Genomic DNA, 18,173 nt, shown 5'->3' with positions numbered 1-18,173 from the left:
ATGACTCAGTTCATGTGTCTTGGCCTCCTCTCTCCTCAGGCTCAGGCCTCCCACCATGAAGCTGGCAGGAGACCCTGCTCCATCTCGCCTCCTCCCCTACCCCCATTCTGGGGCATCTCCCCCCTCAGGCTGTGCGTGGTGGGGTTGACATTTCCGGTTCTTGGCTGTACCCTGCAAAGCTGCTGCCTAGATTCTCAGCGGAGGGGGGGGTCACCTTCCATTTGAAGGGGTTTCCTCCTCCTGCCCCCACTGAGACGTGGAAAGCAGCTGCTGACAATTTCTCGCTTCCTGTAAATCTGCTTTAGATCACTTAGATCCTTTCAATTAGAGAGTGAGGTAAAAGCCTTGTGTTCCCAGAGAACAACTTCCCGGGGAGAGTCTGGCTGGTACTGGCCCTACCAGCTGTAGGACCTCGGGCAGCTTCCTTCTCTTATCTGAGCCTCAAATTCCTCATCTGTAAACTGAAGATAATAAGAACACCTGCCCTACAAGGCTGAGCCCTTGGTATGTTGTCAACTCTCAATAAATACTGGCTGTTCATTATTTGACAGATGAGGAAATTGGGTTCTAGGCCAGGCTATGTTATTAACTTGCTGCATGGCCCGGGCCTCCGTTTGCTCAACTGCAGAAGTCTCCAGAAGGGGCTGCTGAATGGTCTCTAACGGCCATTCCAGACCCGCCGTTCTCATGAACCGTATCTGCGCCTCTTTACATCACGCACCCCGTGTAGCTCTTCAACTGGCGGCTCACTTGAATTCTTTACATACTAAATTGGTAACCATGAGTAGTGTTTTTCTGAGTTCTGCAAGACATTCTAGCAAATTATCAACCCAAGGAGGGAGTGGTGGGATTTGTGTCTGAAGTGGGGACAGTCACATGGACAGAGCCCTTTAACTTGTGGGGTCTGACACTAGTACCGGATAGACAGTGCCAGGATTGAATCAACTTGTTGGCTACTCAGCAGGTCTCAGAGACTTGGCTGGTGTCAGAAAACACCTCAGAGCTTCTGTTTCAAGAAGCTCTTACGTGGAGCCTGCAAAAGAAACGTGTCCCAGGAAGCAAGGAGAGCAATTGATTCAGGCTGGGAAGGGAGGCGCCCGTGGTCACTGGGAAGATGTGACAGAGCTTGATGCTGAATTTCTAAGGGGCATGGTACTATTCTTTCTTTTTTTTATTTTAATTTTATTTTTTTAAAGATTTTATTTATTTATTCATGAGAGAACAGAGAGAGAGAGAGAGAGAGGCAGAGACACAGGCAGAGGGAGAAGCAGGCTCCATGCAGGGAGCCCGATGCGGGACTTGATTCTGGGACTCCAGGATCACGCCCTGGGCTGAAAGCTGTCATTTTAACTCCTGAGCCACCCAGGTGTCCCTCTTTTAATTTTAAAAAATATTTTATTTATTTGACACAGAGAGAGCACAAGCGGGGGAGTGACGGAGGGAAAGGGAGAAGCAGAACAAGGATCCCCACCTGGGGCTCGATCCCAGGACCCAAATCATGACCTGAACCAAAGGTAACTGCTTAACCGACTGAGCCACCCAGGCGCCCTCCTTCTCCTCCTTCTCCTTCTCCTCCTTCTCCTCCTTCCCCTCCTCCTCCTCCCTCTCCTCCTGCTCCCCCTCCTCCTCCTCCCCCTCCTCCTCCTCCTCCTCCCTCTCCCCCTCTCCCTCCCTCTTCTTCTAAAATATTTTATTTTTGGGAATCCCTGGGTGGCTCAGCGGTTTAGCACCTGCCTTCGGTGTGGTGTGTGATCCTGGAGACCCGGGATCGAGTCCCGCATTGGGCTCCCTGCATGGAGCCTGCTTCTCTCTCTGCCTGTGTCTCTGCCTCTCTCTGTGTGTGTCTCTCATGAACAAATAAACAAAATCTTAAAAATAAATAAAAGATTTTATTTTTAAGTAATCTCCATACATTGGACTTAAACTCACAACCCCTAGATCAAGAGTCACATGCTTTACCTACTGAGCCAGCCAGGTGCCTTTCATGAAACTTTTTTGTATACCTGAAATATTTCACAATCATCAACTTGAAAAACAAATAAAAAGTGGAGGTGGGATGCAGTAGAAAGAGCTTAGACCGAGTCTGGAGTCCTGGGCCTCAGTTTCCGTTATGTCGTTGGGCCACTCTGACCTGAGCAAGTCACTGTCCTTCTCTGGGCACATGGGCCAGTCTCCTTTACTTTGATCCAAACATGTATTGAGTGTCTATTTGGTGCTTATCTATTTATACCTCTGACATCCCAAGCAGACCCTGAGCCCCTGAAAGTTAGGGTCTGTCTCTCATCCCTGTCTCCCAGTGACCAGCATGGGCCCTAGTGCTTAGCAAGTTTTTGGAAAAAAAGGGAGGTAGGGAAGGAGGGAGGGAGGGAGGGAGGGAGGGAGGAAGGAAGGGGAATGAAAGAATGCCAGGCCATGTCTTGGAATAGTTGGAACATCTGTGCCCCTGACAGGTATGGAGTCTGAGGCTGAGGTCCTGGTTGGGCATCCTGATGTGTCCTCAAGACTAGAGCTCACTTAGTGGCAATCCTCCTGCCTATACCCTTGGGTTGCTTGTGCTTGGGGTGGGAAGTGGAAGAGGCTGTAGGAGCAGGAGGAGATCCAGTTCAGAGACCAGAAGGCCTCTCCCTCCTACTACAGAGACCCTACCAAGGCTGGCTTAGAGCTCTGACCTTTGACCCAACCAGGAGGGCACCAGGAAAGATTGGAAGGTGGGAAACCTCCCCTAGGTTGGCCTGGGCCTAAACACCTACCAGGCATGGACCAAGCTCTGAGCCCAGTGGGTCAGAGCCCTCCTTCCTTGACTAGCCCAGCAGAGTTGAACTGCTCTGCCCCAGCTCCTTGGCACTTTTTTTTTGTCCCTGAGATCACTGCCACCAGTTTAGTAAAAACCCAAGGAGCCTGCTTGACAGGGAGGGCAGCTGGGATCAGGAGACCTGGGTTCGATTCCCACCTCTGTCTCTCTGAGGCTAAGTAAGCGTGGACACTTTACCTTGCCTCCCTGAGCTCCTTCTTCATATTTCGTGCTCAGAGTTGTTGTGAAGATTGAAACAGAGAAGGTCTCATACCATATTCAAGAACTCAAAAATAAGCTCGCAGATACAGTTGAAGTCACATGAAGACCTTGCCAACATTGCTTCTTCCCGTCTGGGAGGGTGCCACCATCCTGATCTCTGATTGATCATTGCTCTCCCCATTTATTCTGTTCCTACACGTTGCCATATGGCATATCATCGATTTGCATGCTTTCAAATGCTATATATATTATGGTGTACTGAATGCATTATTCTATAATTTGCTTTTTTATTCAATGAAAAGCTTTTGAGATCTATCCATGTGGGCACATGTAGCTCCAGTTCAATCACTTTCACTCTTTAGTATTGCACTCTACAAATATACCACAATTCATCCACTCTCCTGTCAGGATACATTTAGGTTGTTTCCAGTTATATTTTATTTTGAGCAACACTGCCACAGATAACCTTGTACTTGTTTAAAAAATGAATTAAGCAAAGATGAGTGTTTCAAGGAGCTCACATGCATTAACCAGTGGTGCTCGCTATTCATTTTGATGACCCAAGTCAAGTATTTTCTGAACCCAAGTCAAGACAAGAGGGCAGATCATTTGAGGTTGGGACTCTCTGGAATGCAAGAGTAATAATTGACACCTTCTTTCTGTTCAATGCATCCTATATGCCAAGCCCTGTGCTATGTGGTTTTTTTGTTTTGTTTTTCTTTGTTTTGTTTTTTGTTTTGTTTTGTTTTGCTCAAATGATGACTAAAATCCTGGGAGGGAGTGACTGGTATTACCCTGGCTGAGGACATTGAGGTGTAGAGGGATTAGGTCTTCTGGCCAAGGTCACACAGCAATGGTTGAGCTTGAATTCAAACCAAACCTGGGTCTCTCTGACTTCACACATATTTTAACCAGACTAGAGAGGTCCCCCGTAGCATCTCCCAGAGCTGTGGGAGCATAAAGGCAAGAAGAACAGACCCTCACTGAGGGCTCTGGGAGGCCTTCCTGGAGAAGGGGCCAACTCCAATTGGCCTGAAAAGATGGGGGGAACATTGTGGTGGGCAGCAATGGGGGACCTGTGGGAGAAGAGACATTTCAGACCAAAGCACCGAGGTAGGCAGGTCAGCACTACACCCCTTCACTCACCACCTTGACTCCCACCTTCTTTGCATGTCTGTCTCCCCCGTCTACCATCATCTGTCTGCTTTTCACCTTTCTTCCTGATTCTCCTCTCTTTACCTTTTTCTCTTGAGTCATCCTTTCTCTCTATTCTCCCAGTCATCCATCCATCCGTTTATTCATCTATTCATCTAACATGAAATAAGCACCAATGTCAGACCAGGACATTGGAGCCTGGGTGATGTGGTCCCTAGCATTGGTGGCAAGTGCACCCATCACACTCAGCTCATGAGGATCCCCTGAGACCTACCTTCTCCCTCAAACACACCCAGAGACAAACACACCCTTACACAAACCAAGGAACCTGCTAGGGGGAAAAAAAAAAAAATCTGAAACACGATTGTGGCTCTTGGGCATCCCCTGCTGGTAACTTGAGAGATTACACCTTGGGCTGGAGAATCCCAACTGACCGCCTAGGAGGGGCTGCTGGGGCTCCCCTCACTTCTCTCCAGCAATTCTTCCTTAGGTGGGGCTCCTGAGGGTGGGCTTCTTATCAGAAATGTCTGATCTTTGCCCGGCCCAAGCCTAATATCAGAGTAAGGAGCAGAGAGAGATTGTTATGAACGGAATAACATCCGTCCCCCCCACAACTGTGTATGTTGAAATCCTAACCCCCAGTGTGAGGCTGTTAGAAGGTGGAGCCTTTGAGAGGCGACGAGGTCATGAGGGTAGAGCTCTTAAAAATGGGACTGGTGCTCTTTTTTTTTTTTTTTTTTTTAAAGATTTTATTTATTCATGAGAGACACAGAGAGAAAGAGAGACAGAGACACTGGCAGAGAGAGAAGCAGGCTCCATGCAGGAAGCCTGACGTGGGACTCGACCCCGGGTCCCCAGGATCAGGTCCTGGGCTGAAGGCAGCGCCAAACCACTGAGCCACCTGGGCTGCCCGGGACTGGTGCTCTTATAAGAAGACACATGGCAGCTTCCTGCCACGTGAGGATGCGAGACGGCCGTCTGCACACTATGACACCGGATCTGCTGTCACCTTGATCTTGGACTCCCCAGCCTCCAGAACTCTGAGAAATAAACATTTGTTGTTGAAGCCACCGACTCTATAGTATTTTGTTACAGCATCTCAAGCAGATTAAGGCCGGGATGTTTGTTTTAACATAGAGAAGGTGTCTACTCTCTAGCACGCACGTGAATCACATATGTGTGTGCTCTGGTGTGTGTGGAGGTGGGGGGGGGTGTATGTGCTCAAATTCTGAGCACGTGCTTGCACACCATGCCCCAGGTGTGATGAAGCTGTGTGCATGAGTAATCCAAACCCGTGCACACTTGGTACTGTCTTGGGATGCAGGTAGGAAGACCCACGGGCAGGCTCCTCACATGTAGATGGGATGGACGGCTCTGAGGCATTGGCTCCCAGAGTTCCCTATGGGATCGGGCCTCAGTTGTCCACTACCACACCTTGTCTAGGCCTCCTTCCCTGTCGCACTTCCCTGCTCCCGACACGTGCTTCTCAGGATCACCTCCTCATTCAACTACCTACACCCACATTCTTATCTCAAGACCTGCTCCTGGGACAGCTGCAGAGGAGAGGCCAGTGCGCCGAGGCGGGCCGAGTGCAAGGCAGTAAGTGCCCGTGTCCGCTGTGTCATCGCTGTGCCACTGAGTTAACCGACTGGTCCCACCCCACCACCCATTCTGGTTAGGTGAGAAGAGCCTTACATTTAAGTCATTTTGATTGATTGATTGATTGATTGATTGAGGGGGGAGGGGCAGAGGCAGAGGGAGAGAGCAGCTTAAACACGCTCCACACCCAGCACAGACCCTGATGCGGGGCTCGATCTCATGACCCTGAGATCCCGACCTGCACTGAAACCAAGAGTCGGATGCTTAACCGACTGAGCGACCATCTGTTGCTTGTGGCTGAAAGCCTTCTGAGAATATACTCTTCAGGGGTGTATTCCATGGAAGGGCGGGCGGGCAACCAGGTGAGGACCAGCCCAGCGGGTGCGGCCCTGCCGAGTGCGTGTGTGTGCACACGTGGTGGCTGCATCTGCACACCATATGCACCGAGCCAGTGTCTGCCCTGTGCAGGTCCCTGTGTCCTGGCTGTGTATCTGGGACACTGAATTGGGTCGCCTGGCATACTTGTGCATGTCCTGCGTGGTTCTCCCGTGAATACCAGGCTTCGTCTTTCTTGGGCACTTCCCTTGTCCTTGGCCATCTGCTTACCCACGGCCGCCATCCTGGTTACCCGGACAGCCTCTGCAGCACCCCAGCGAGGCTCTCAGAAGGCATTCTTGTTCTTTAGACTATTTTCCACTCAGCAGTCAGGAAGACCTAGTTTGAAAGCATATATTAGATCATGTTCTCTCATTGAAAACCCTTCAAGGGCCCCTGGGGCTCCGAGGTGCCTGCCCTACAGAGGCCTCCAGTCCCACCTCTCTTCTCCCCTTCCATGGAAGCTCTGGCCTTGGGTTTATTTCTCAGCATTGAGGTTGGGGTGGGGGCAGGTTGCAGGGAGGAGGGAACTGACTCCTATGGGCTGGATTTCCCAGGTTCCATGACAGCTGGTCTCCAGCTGCGTTCAGCCAATGGGTTGGAGGCACTGGTGGGAGGCAGGAAGGCTGGAGGAAGAGAAAAACGAGGCTAGTGTCTCCCTACACCTCCTCCACGGCTCCCACTGGACGGCCATGGGCGGGGCCCCACTTTTGCTGGGCGGCTCTGGCTCCTGCCCTCCTGCCAACAGCACCCCCTTCCTCTATCCCTCCATCCGGGGAGTAGCTCAACTAGTCTCTGGGTTCCTCCACCTTTCCTGCTGGCTTCTCAGCACTTCCGTCCCCTGGGGAGCCAATTCCCTGAATTAAATTGAGATTCCTGTTTTCTGGCTTGGCACTGACAGCCATGCGACATCCAGCCCCAGGAGGCAGCCAGCAGCGGGGGGTCGGGCGGAGCCACCAAAACCCCCTGCTCACCTGGCCTCTGGACTTGAAGTCAAGTCCTGGGAGAGAGTACATGTCCTCACTGTTTCCCTTAGGCGGGGTTTCTTGCCGCTCACATCTGAAAACGTTTGTGGTATTTGGTGCCAGAGACCTGTAGCTGCCCCCAATACCCATACTTCCTTTCTTTTATGATACCAGACGTTCTCCTTGCGCAGAGGGCATTTCCAGGCTCCTGGGCAGCCCAGGGGAGGCCAGGAGCTGATTTCTGACTCGGTCAGAAGAGATGTATGCAGATTCCAGGTTGGGTGCTTAAAGATAAAGCACATGCTTGCCCTTCCCTTTCGCTGTCTGGAATGTGGGTGTAGGCTAGGAGCCTTGCACGCTGTGTGAGTCTCCCGGGGCCACTCACTGGGCTGCTTCAGCAACAGGAATGTATCCTCAGAGCTCTAGCTTCTGGGAGCCTGAGACCAAAATGTCAGTGGGGTTGGTTCCTTCTGAGGCTGTGATGGCAGGAGCTGTTCCAGGTCCTTCTCCCTGGCTTGTCGATGGCTGTCTTCCCTCTATGTCTGTCTCTGTGTCCAAATTGCCCTTTTATAAGGATAAGCCATATTGGAGTAGGGCCCACCCAAATGACCTCATTTTAGCTAATTGCATCTACAACGACCTTATGTCCAAATAAGGTCACATTCTGAGGGCCAGGAGTTAGGACTTCCACATCGGAATCTGGGGGAGACAGGGCTGAACCCATAACAAATGCCTTGCAGATGAGGGCACGCTCTAGGAACCTCGAAATGGAAAGAGCAGATGCTTCACAGAGCGAGGCTGCAATGCCAGCTTGGACTTTGCGGTTAGAGGGGAATCCACTCCTACCTTCGTTTATGCACCGCTATTAGGGGGTCTCTGTTGCATTCAACCAAAACGAGGTCCGGGAAGGGAACAGAGGTCAACCCCAAAGGGTGATAGGGGGCTATTTAATCGAAGCACAGCCAGGGTTGGAGAAACTATAAGAGATGGGGAAGCACCCCAGGACTAGCAAGGATGGGGAGCTGATACCATTCGTAGGCCTGAAGGGGCAGAGGGAGGAGGGGTTCTGGAGCCCAGAGGTAGTAGCTGTGGGGAAAGGAGGCCTCCTGCTGGGAGCCAGGGCCTTTGGTGGAGGAATGTGGCCACCACATACCTGAGGCCCTGCAGAAAGGGGGCTGGCAATAGACACCCTGACTGTCTCTTCCTGTCCTTCGGTCTCTGCTGGTAGCTTCCCCTGACTGAACCAAACCCTGAGGACAAGTGAGCCTGCTGACGTCATCCATCAGGGCAGCCAACGCGACAGGGTGGGGCCGGGCGGAGAACGACGGAGAGCATCCAGCAGACTGACCCTGAATTCCTGCTGCCACGCTACCCCACCCCTGCTGGCTGTGAACGTCATCTTTGCAGAAGGGCCAGTGACCAGGACGGTGCCTGGAATCCAGCAGGTGTCCCACATTTGTTGGACGTGTATGTGCCAGGAAGGCAGAGGAATGAGGGGAGGGAGGGGGCTGCACACCTCCAGGCTCCCACTGGGGGCCAGGGGTCCTCCCACTCCCCCTTGCTCAGCCCCAGAAGGGGTGGCGCTGGCTGTGGGATGAAGGCTGTCCCTGCTCCCCACCCCTCGCCAGCTCAATTGCCCAGCAATCTTCTTGGGTCCCAGCTGAGGCAGTGGTTTCCTTGGGGCAAGAGAACACCTACATGCCATTCCTGTCTTGGGTCCCCTTGGTGCCATTGCCATGGGGCACTTCCCTGATCCTGGGCCTCCCTGACATTGTGCTGTCCCATCTTAGAGGAATGGGGCTGGTACTTGGGGAACTACAAGGTGACGAAGCACCAGAGAGTCTGGACTTAAGATCATTATGTGTGATTAACAGTTAACGCTGGTACCTTAAAGGCTCTGAAAAGTCCCGCAAGAAAGAACTATTTGGGGATCCCTGGGTGGCGCAGCGGTTTGGAGCCTGCCTTTGGCCCAGGGCGCGATCCTGGAGACCCGGGATCGAATCCCACGTCGGGCTCCCGGTGCATGGAGCCTGCTTCTCCCTCTGCCTATGTCTCTGCCTCTCTCTCTCTCTCTCTCTCTCTGTGACTATCATTAATAAAAAAAAAATCTTTAAAAAAAAAAAAAAAAAGAAAGAACTATTTGAATTTTGATCTCATGTCTCCCGATCCCATCTGATCTTTGATTCTTTGTTGCTTGCCCGTTGGGTTCTGTTCTGAGAGCTGAGCCCATAGCAGTGAATAAAGCAGATGAAAACCCCTGCCTCGTGGGGCTCCATTCTCATGGGCCCAGTTGTCATGGAATATCTATGAGTATCCTCTAGAATGCTGGTCATCAGAACCACCGTCCAAACACCACTGCTGAGCATCTCTGGGACACATAGAGGTGATGGCCGCCAGATGTGCCCTTTCACGAATGTCAAGGTCAACTGCACTTTCAGGGTAGGAAGAGTCAGGCTTTCGAAGTGTCCTTTAGTGCCATTCATTCATTTTTTTGCCTCTTTTAAGGTAATGTGCACATTGCTCAGTACCTGCTATGTGCCAGGCCTCTTCTGGAACTTCAAAGACGCATAAGAGAAAGTTTTACCTCCATGGCACTCCTCATCAGGTGGGAACCAGAAATAATGGAAACATCTTCCCTCTAAGAAAAAGTCTCCCCAGGGACGCCTGGGTGGCTCAGTGGTTGAGCGTCTGCCTTTGGCTTAGGTCGTGATCCCAGGGTCCTAGGATCAAATTCCGCATCGGGCTCCCTGCAGGAAGCCTGCTTCTCCTTCTGCCTATGTCACTGCCTCTCTCTGTGTGTCTCTCATGAATAAATAAATAAAATCTTAAAAAAAAAAGTCTCCCCAGCTGCACCCCCACCCGACCTACTTCCCAGTTTCCCATATTTTCCTACATACCTGGACCACTTAGGACATGGCTTGCAAAGGCCTAACGTATGTAGATCTGGCCCTTCCTAGGAGTCAGGAGGAGGTTCACCTTTCTGGATTTTGCTCCAGGCCTGCCTGGGGCAGAAGTCTCCAGAGGTTCAGCAGTAGCACAGCTGACAGTGTTCACAGGGCCTTGAAGGTGAGATGCCCCGACAGGGATTGTGCTGGGAGATGGCCCGTCTCCCTCGGGACCAAGCAGAGGGCCAGGGTGGCTGCATATCTGTCTGCAGGGCTGACAGAGGAACTGGGAGCTGCGCAAAGCCACCAGGATAGAGGCTGGGCGGTTTATCCTGTGAAGTGTTGGGGGCAGGTGGGCCTTCCCCAGACCATCGATTACCCTCTGCCAGGCCAAGCAGTGACCAACCAGGGGCCTGGAGCCAGGCCTCACTATTCTGGATCTCAATGTCCCCGCCTGCCAGAAGGAGAGAAGGGTCCGATCATCTTGCAGGCTCTGTTTCAGACTTTCTGTGGCTGAGTCTGGATGTATCTGACCTGCCCCTCGTGTTCCCCTGCCACCTCCTTGGCTTTCCCTCTTTCTTCCACAGCTCAGGGTCTGGGGATTGGCTCTGAGCTTCAAAGCTGAGCAAACAAACATGTCCAGGCCCATAGAGAACAGGGGGTAAGAGAGGCCATGGCTATTTTTATCACCGTTTGAAGGATTTTCACAGCTGCTCCCGTTGCTCCCACGCTCTTTCCAGGGGCCAGGCTACTGGAGCAGCGGACACGACTGTGGCTGTGATGGCCAGGGGTGCTCCTGAAAGAAACCCTGCCTAGCTCATGCCTGACATTCCACCCTTAGGAATCCATGAAGCAACTGAGCGTTGCCCTTCTCCCATGCTTCCAAGATGTAGGAACCCCAAAGGAGGGCTCTACACTGAGTCAGTAACACTAGCGGGGGTGGGGGGGGTGGGGGGGTGGAGACTGGCGATTCTTAGAGCATGAGGAATGGGGAATGTCAAGGATTACTCAGGAAAAGCTGCAGACCCAGTTTGCCCTATTTAGCAAACAGTTACTGAGCATTTACAAAGTGCTGGCCCTGGGCTGGGAAGCTATTTCCAACAGGCAGTAAAGATGTGTGAAGTCTTTTCTACATTTTTTTTTTTAAGAGAGAGAGAGCATGTGGGAAAGGGGGTAGGGTAGAGAGAGGGAGAGAGAGAATATCAAGCAGGTCCCTTCACTCAGCACAGAGCCCTATGTGGGGCTGGATCTCACCACCCTGAGATCATGACCTGAGCCTAATTAAGAGTCTGATGCTTAAGGAACAGAGTCACCCAGGTGCCCCTTTTCTGCAAATTAATGTGAATTAAGTTCACTGATTTAGTGCCAGGTGCTGTGCTTCATACTTCCCGGAGGCGATCTCTGGGATTGCCTACTTCCAAAATATACCCCGATCCCACCCATGTCTCTCCATTTCTGTCTCCACCACCCCAGGCCCCACCCACTTTGTTGGGCGACCAAAATAGCTCTAGCTGGCTCCCCTCACTCTTACCCCATAATCCTCCACTGTCAGCAGCAACCAGAAAGAGATTTTTTTTTTGAAAGTATAAATAAGATCCTAGGTCCTTGCCCTACTTAATCACTTCCCCCTTGCCCCGTGGTTTTTTCCTTAGACTAAAGAGCCAAGTCTTTATGATCAGACCTGCTTGACAGATCCTGCAGGGTCTGGCTCTCACCCAGTTGTTTCTCTCTTTTTGTCTTATTCTCTCTTTCTCAATTTAGATTTCAGGTAACAGAATTGGGTCAATCATCATGCTCAGTCTATGAAACACTCTCATTGTAGTTTCAGGTATCATTAGGCTACTCATGGGCTATTTTTATTTAGTTAAGCATATAGTTCTTTTCTTTTTAAAGATTTCATTTATTTATTGAGAGAGAGAGAAAGCACAAGCAGGGAGAGCGGTAGGAAGAGAAGGAGAAGCAGACTCCCCACTGAGCAGGGAGCCCCATGTGGGGTTTGATCCCAGGACCATGACCTGAGCTGAAGGCAGATGACTGAGCCACCCAGGTGCCCTGCTATATAGTTATTTTAAAGAATATGTTAGTGCATCTAACATACTCGGATGAAACTTGAAAGCATTATGCTAAATAAAAGACACCATGAAACGAAAGCTGCGTGCCCTATGCTTCTGTTTGTGGTGTAGATTCTAGAAAAGGTGAGACTAAAGAGAGAGAGGGAAGACCACTGGTTGCCAGGGGCCAGGTGTAGGGATGGAATAGAAAGCAATTAGGCAGGAGGGAAATTTTGGGGGTCATGAAAATGTTCTATATGCTTGTGGTAGTGGTGGTTTCATGGCTTTATATGTTTGACAAAGCTTACTAATTTTGCAGTTCAAACTGATGAACTGTATTGTGTGAAAATTAACCCTCAAGAAAGCCGAAACAAAATAAAAACTACCAAAGCAAAGCTAGAACTCCTAGCAACATCTAACCTATCCTTGCACCCACCACCGGCTTGAGTCAACCATTATCTAGAACCCTACGCTCATCACACCTTTGCTTGCCTTTTTATACAGTCTTATTCATCCAATATTTGCATTCCTTAAAATATATTTTAAGTTTTAGTTGTTTTAAATTCTGTAATACATGTATTAAACATTATTTAACTTGTCTGAAACTTTTTTTTCTTAACTGATATTCCTAGAAATTGTCTGCATTGTGGCATGTCGCTGTGATTCATTCTTTCAACCACTGATTAATAGTCCATTCTGTAACTGTCCTACGTATTTTCATCCATTTACCATAATGGACATTTGAGTTGTTTCTAGAGTTTTCCTATTGTGGGTTGAAGAAAGGGCTGCTGGAAACACTTTTGTGCCCTCCTGGGGCACACATGCAGGATTCTCTCCAAGGTCTATGCCCAGGAGTGGAAGTGCTGAGTCACATGTGAATTCAGCTTTAGGAGTTGTTTCTCCTTTGACCTCATCCCCTATCACTCTACTTTCTCTGTTCTGCTCCAGCCATACTGACATCCGTCTCCTTGAACAATTCAAACCATCCAGCTTCCAGACCTTTGCACTTGGAATCCTCCCTACCTGGAGTGCTTTTCCTTCAGGGCTTCCCACGGCTGGGTTTTACTTACCCTTTAAGACTCAATCAGGCACTCCCACCTCAGCCAGAACTTCTCTCTCCCTGGTCCCCCCTAAATGTGCTACTCCCATTCCCACCCCAGCTCCTCACATTTCATTCTTCTCAGAACACCCACCACCACAGTGGGACATGGCTTCTATTTATTTTTACTGATTTGTCATTGTCTCCTCTACTAGCTCTAGGAGAACTGGGACCATGTCTTGTTCATGGCTCCATCTAGAACTGATATGGAGAAAGCACTCAAGAATTTTTTTTTTCTTTGAGGTGGATATTAATATAGCTTCCAACTTAGAGATGAAAAACCTAAAGTCCAGAGAAGTTAAGCCATGTGCCCAAGGATGAAGACTCTGCAGATGGCTGAGCTAGGATTTGAACCTGAGTCTGACCAGTTCCAGAGCCCATGTTCTTTCCCGGAGGAGGTTGGCTTGTTCTAATGAGAACTTTCCTTCTCCTTCCCCTGTTATCAGCTGGCCACTCAATGCCACCTGTGTAGCCACAGGTTGGAGGGAAACTTGGTTCTTGCTGTTGGCTGTCACTCCCCCATATGCAGCAGGTGGGGGCCATGGCCTTGGACCATGAGAGAGCTGGCGTTCCACCACCTGTTCCAGGAACGGGGCCCAACCTGCCTCCCCCCATCTGCTTTCTGCCCTATAATAAGGCCCCAGGCTCTGCATGTCTTTCCTATTACCTCAAAACTCATGATGTTCTGGCTGCTGCCAGTAGAAAAGCTAAGCTTTAGAATAGAATCAAACTTAGGTTGTTATCAAATAGATTGTTGTAGATACAAGCTATAACATGTAAGCTTCATGGTAACCACAAAATAAAGACCTATAATAAATATACAAAAGATAAAGAGAAAGGAATATAAGCATATTACTAAAAAAAGTAATCAAACAACAAAGGAAGAGAGCAAGAGAAGAAGGAACAAGAGGAACTACAAAAGCAGCTAGAAAACAACAAAATGGCAGTAAGCATATAACTATCAATAATTGCTTTATTTTTTAAACTTTATTTTTTAAAGATTTTATTTATTTATTTGAGGGACGGAGAGAGAGAGAGAGAGAGAGCACCACAGAGTGAGAAGCAGACTCCCCACTGATCAGGGAGCCCGATGCTATGTGGGGCTCCAACCCGGGATCCTGAGTTTGTGACCTGAGCCAAAGGCAGACGCCCAACTGACTGAGCCACCCAGGTGCCCCTCAATAATTGCTTTAAATGTAAATAGACTAAATTCTCCAGTCAAAAGATAGAGAGTGGACAAATGAATATATTAAAAAAAAGACCTATCTATATGCTGCCTATAATAGACACACTTTAGGTGCAAGGACAGACATGGACTGAAAATGAAGGGATGGAAAAAGATATTCCATGCCAATGGAAACTGAAAGAAAGCTGGAGTAGCTATATTTACATCAGACAAAATAGACTTTAAAACAAAGAGTGTAAAAACAGACAAAGGACATTGCATAATGATAAAAGGGCCAATTCAACAAGAGAATATAACATTTGAAAAGATGTATGCATCCAACACAGGAGCATCTAAATGTATAAAGCAAATATTAACAGGTATAAAGGGAGAAACAGAAGGCAATACAACAGTAGAGGACTTCAGTACCCTACTTAGGTTAATGGATAGATAACACTTTCAGACAGAAAATCAATAAAGAAATATTGGCCTTAAATGAAATGTTAGACCAGAAGGTCTTGGCCGATATTTATAGAACATTCCATCCAAAAGCAACAGAGTATGCATCCTTCTCAAATTCACATAGAACATAGATCATATGTTATATCACAAAAAAAGTTTTAATAAATTTAAGAGGATTGAAATTGTATCAAATGTCTTTTCTGACTACAATGATGTAACCAATTATAAGAATAAAACTTAAATTCACAAATATGTGAAAATTAAACAATATGCTACTGAACAATTAATGGATTCATTCAAAGAAGAAATCAAAAGAGAAATAAAAAAGTACTGAGACAGATGAAAATGGAAATGTAATATGCAAAAATTTGTGGGATGCAGCAAAAGCATTTCTCAGAGGGAAGTTCATAGTGACACATGCCTACTTCAAGAAACAAGAAAAGTCTCAAACGACCTAGGTTTACACCTCAAGGGACTAGAAAAAAGTAGAACAAACGAAACCCAAAGCTAGTAGAAAGAAGGAAATAACAAAGATGAGAGCAGAAATAGAAATGTAAAGAAATAGAGATTCAAAAGTCAATAGAAAAGATCAATGAACTGAATCCGTTCTTTGAAAAGATGAACAAAGTTGAAAAATCTTTAGCTAGACTCACCAAGAGAAAAAAGAATTAAATAAGTAAAATAAAAAATAAAAGACGAAATGTTACAACTGATATCACAGAAATACAGAATCATCAGATTGCCCTAGATAGTTATATGTCAAAAAATTGGATTACCTAGAAGAAATGAATAAATTCATAAAAATAATAACCTACCAAGACTGATTCACAATGAGGTAGAAAATCTGAACAAATCAATTACTACCAAGGAGATTGAACCAGTCATCAAAAATCTCCAACACACAAGAGTGCAGCACCAGATGATGTCGTTGGTGAATTCCGCTAAACATTCAAAGAAGAATCAATACCAATTCTTCACAATCTCTTCCTAAAAATGGAAGAGGGGGGAACTCTTCCAAACACATTTTACAAGGCTAGCATAACCTGATACCAAAACCAAACAGGGATGCCGCAAAAAAGAAAATTACAGGTCAATGTCCCCAATGAACATAGATGCAAAAATCCTCAACAACTTATTAGCAGGGGCACCTGGGTGTCTCAGTGGTTAAGCACCTGCCTTCAGCTCAGGGCTGATCCTGGGGTTCTGGGATTGAGTCGTGAATCAGGCTCCGTACAGGGAGCCTGCTTCTCCCTCTGCTTGTGTCTGTACCTCTCTCTGTGTGTCTCTCATGAATAAATAAAATCTTAAAAAAAAACCCAATACATTAAAAGGATCATACACCATGATCAAATGAGATTTATTCCAGGGATGCAAGAATGGGTCAACAACCCACAAATCAGTCAATGCGATACACTACATTAATAAAATGAAGGGTAAAAATTGATCCTTCTGAAAATATTGATCATCTCAATAGATGCAGAAAAAGGCTGACAAAATTCAACATCCGTTTATGATAAAAACTCTCAACAAATCTGGTGTAGAGGGAACTTATCTCAACATAATAGAGGTCATATACAACAAGCCCACAACTAACTCAGTGGTTATCATACTCAATGGTAAAAAGCTGAAAGCTTTAGCTTTTCCTCTAAGATCAGGAACAAGTCATGGATTTCCACTCACCATCTTTATTCAACACTGTATTTGAAGTCTTCACCAGAGAAATCTCTGAGGTAAGAAAAAGAAACAAAAGGCATCCAAATTAGAAAGGAAGAAGTAAAACTGTCACTATTTGAAGATAACATATTATATATGGAAAATATTAAAGACTATCAAAAAAACAAGCTCAATGAAGTTGCAGGATGCAAAATTTGTACACAAAAATCTGTTGCATTTCTTTACACTTATTTTTTTTTAAGATTTTATTTACTTGTTTGAGAGAGAGAGACCGGGGAAGGAGCAGAGGGAGAAGGAGAGAGTGAATCCCAAGAAGACTCCACATTGAGTGCCAGACATGGGGCTCCATTCCATAACCCTGAGATCACAACCTGAGCTGAAATCAAGAGTTAGATGCTTAACTGACTGAGCCACTCAGACCTCCTGCATTTCTTTACACTTATAAAAAACTATTAGCAAGAAAAGTTAAGAAAACAACCCCATTTAAAATTGCATGCAATGGGGATCCCTGGGTGGCGCAGCGGTTTGGCGCCTGCCTTTGGCCCAGGGCACGATCCTGGAGACCCGGGATCGAATCCCACATCAGGCTCCTGGTGCATGGAGCCTGCTTCTCCCTCTGCCTATGTCTCTGCGCCCCTCTCTCTCTCTCTCTCTCTCTCTGTGACTATCATAAATAAATAAAAAAAATAAAATTCTAAAATTGCATGCAAAAAAAAAAAAGAATAAAATTAACCAAGGAGCTGAAAGACCTGTATATTGAAAACTACAAGATATTAATGAAAGAAATTGAAGAAGACACAGTAAATGGAAAGATGTTCTATGCTCAGAGAGTGGGAGAATTAATGCTGTTAAAATGTCCAGACTACCTGAAGCAACGTACAGACTGAATACAATCCTTACCAAAATTCCAACGGTATTTTTTTACAGAAACAGAATAAACGATACTAAAATTTATGTGGAACCACAAAAGACTCAAATACCCAAAGCAATCTGGAGAAAGAACAAAGCTGGAGACACCATGCTACCTATTTCAAACTCTATTACAGAGCTGTAGTGATCAAAACAGTATGGACTTGGTGTAAAAGCAGACACATAGATCAGTGGAACAGAATAGAGAGTCCAGAAATAAATCCATGTATACACAGTCAATTAATTTTTGACACAGGAGCCAAGAATATATAATAGGGAAAGGACAGTCTCTGCAATAAATGATGTTAGGAAAATTGGACAGCCACACGCAAAAGAATGAAACTGAACCACTATCTTACACTGCACACAAAACTCAAAATGGATTAAAGACCTGATGTAAGATCTAAAACCATAAAAGTCCTAGAAGAAAATGTAAGCAGTAAGCATCTTGACATAGGTCTTGGTGATGATGTTTTTGAATCTGACACCAAAAACAAAAGCAATAAAGCAAAAATAAACCGGTAAGACTCTGTCAGCATCTGAAGCTCCCCTGTGAACTCCTCTAACATCTTAGCTTGAGTTCTGTCTCGGTCTCTGTTCATTCAGCAAATATATAATGTGTACCCAATGTGCCATGCCCTATTCTATGTGTCACACTGTGGTGCAGTGTCCAGTCTGTGTCCCCAGGCGGATTGTGAGCTCCGTCAAGAGGGAATTTTTTTGTTCTCAACCTCCAACCCAGGGCCTGCTCATGGTGGATCCTCAAACAAAAGGCAACCTACCAAATGGGAGAAAATAATTGCAAATCATATATCCGTTAG

At 47.2% G+C, this 18,173-nt stretch overlaps 1 long non-coding RNA gene across 3 annotated transcripts; it reads right to left on the bottom strand.

Moving 5' to 3' along the window:
* Window positions 1–4,900: 4,900 nt before the first annotated feature.
* Window positions 4,901–7,794, bottom strand: LOC144314751 (uncharacterized). 3 transcript variants are annotated; one of them, XR_013380604.1, is made up of 5 exons: window positions 7,493–7,780; window positions 7,117–7,201; window positions 6,678–6,768; window positions 6,290–6,481; window positions 4,901–5,208 (listed from the first exon to the last, which is right to left on the bottom strand). It is a non-coding gene; the product is annotated as an uncharacterized LOC144314751 (long non-coding RNA). The 3 variants fall into 3 exon arrangements; XR_013380605.1 differs by lacking the exon at window positions 7,117–7,201 and having other exon boundaries at window positions 6,583–6,768; window positions 7,493–7,794; XR_013380603.1 differs by lacking the exon at window positions 7,117–7,201 and having other exon boundaries at window positions 4,906–5,208; window positions 7,493–7,700.
* Between the last annotated feature and the right edge of the window lie 10,379 nt (window positions 7,795–18,173).

Source organism: Canis aureus, chromosome 5, assembly GCF_053574225.1.
Source record: "Canis aureus isolate CA01 chromosome 5, VMU_Caureus_v.1.0, whole genome shotgun sequence".
NCBI lineage: Eukaryota > Metazoa > Chordata > Mammalia > Carnivora > Canidae > Canis > Canis aureus.
This window is presented reverse-complemented; position numbering and strand designations above follow the sequence as displayed.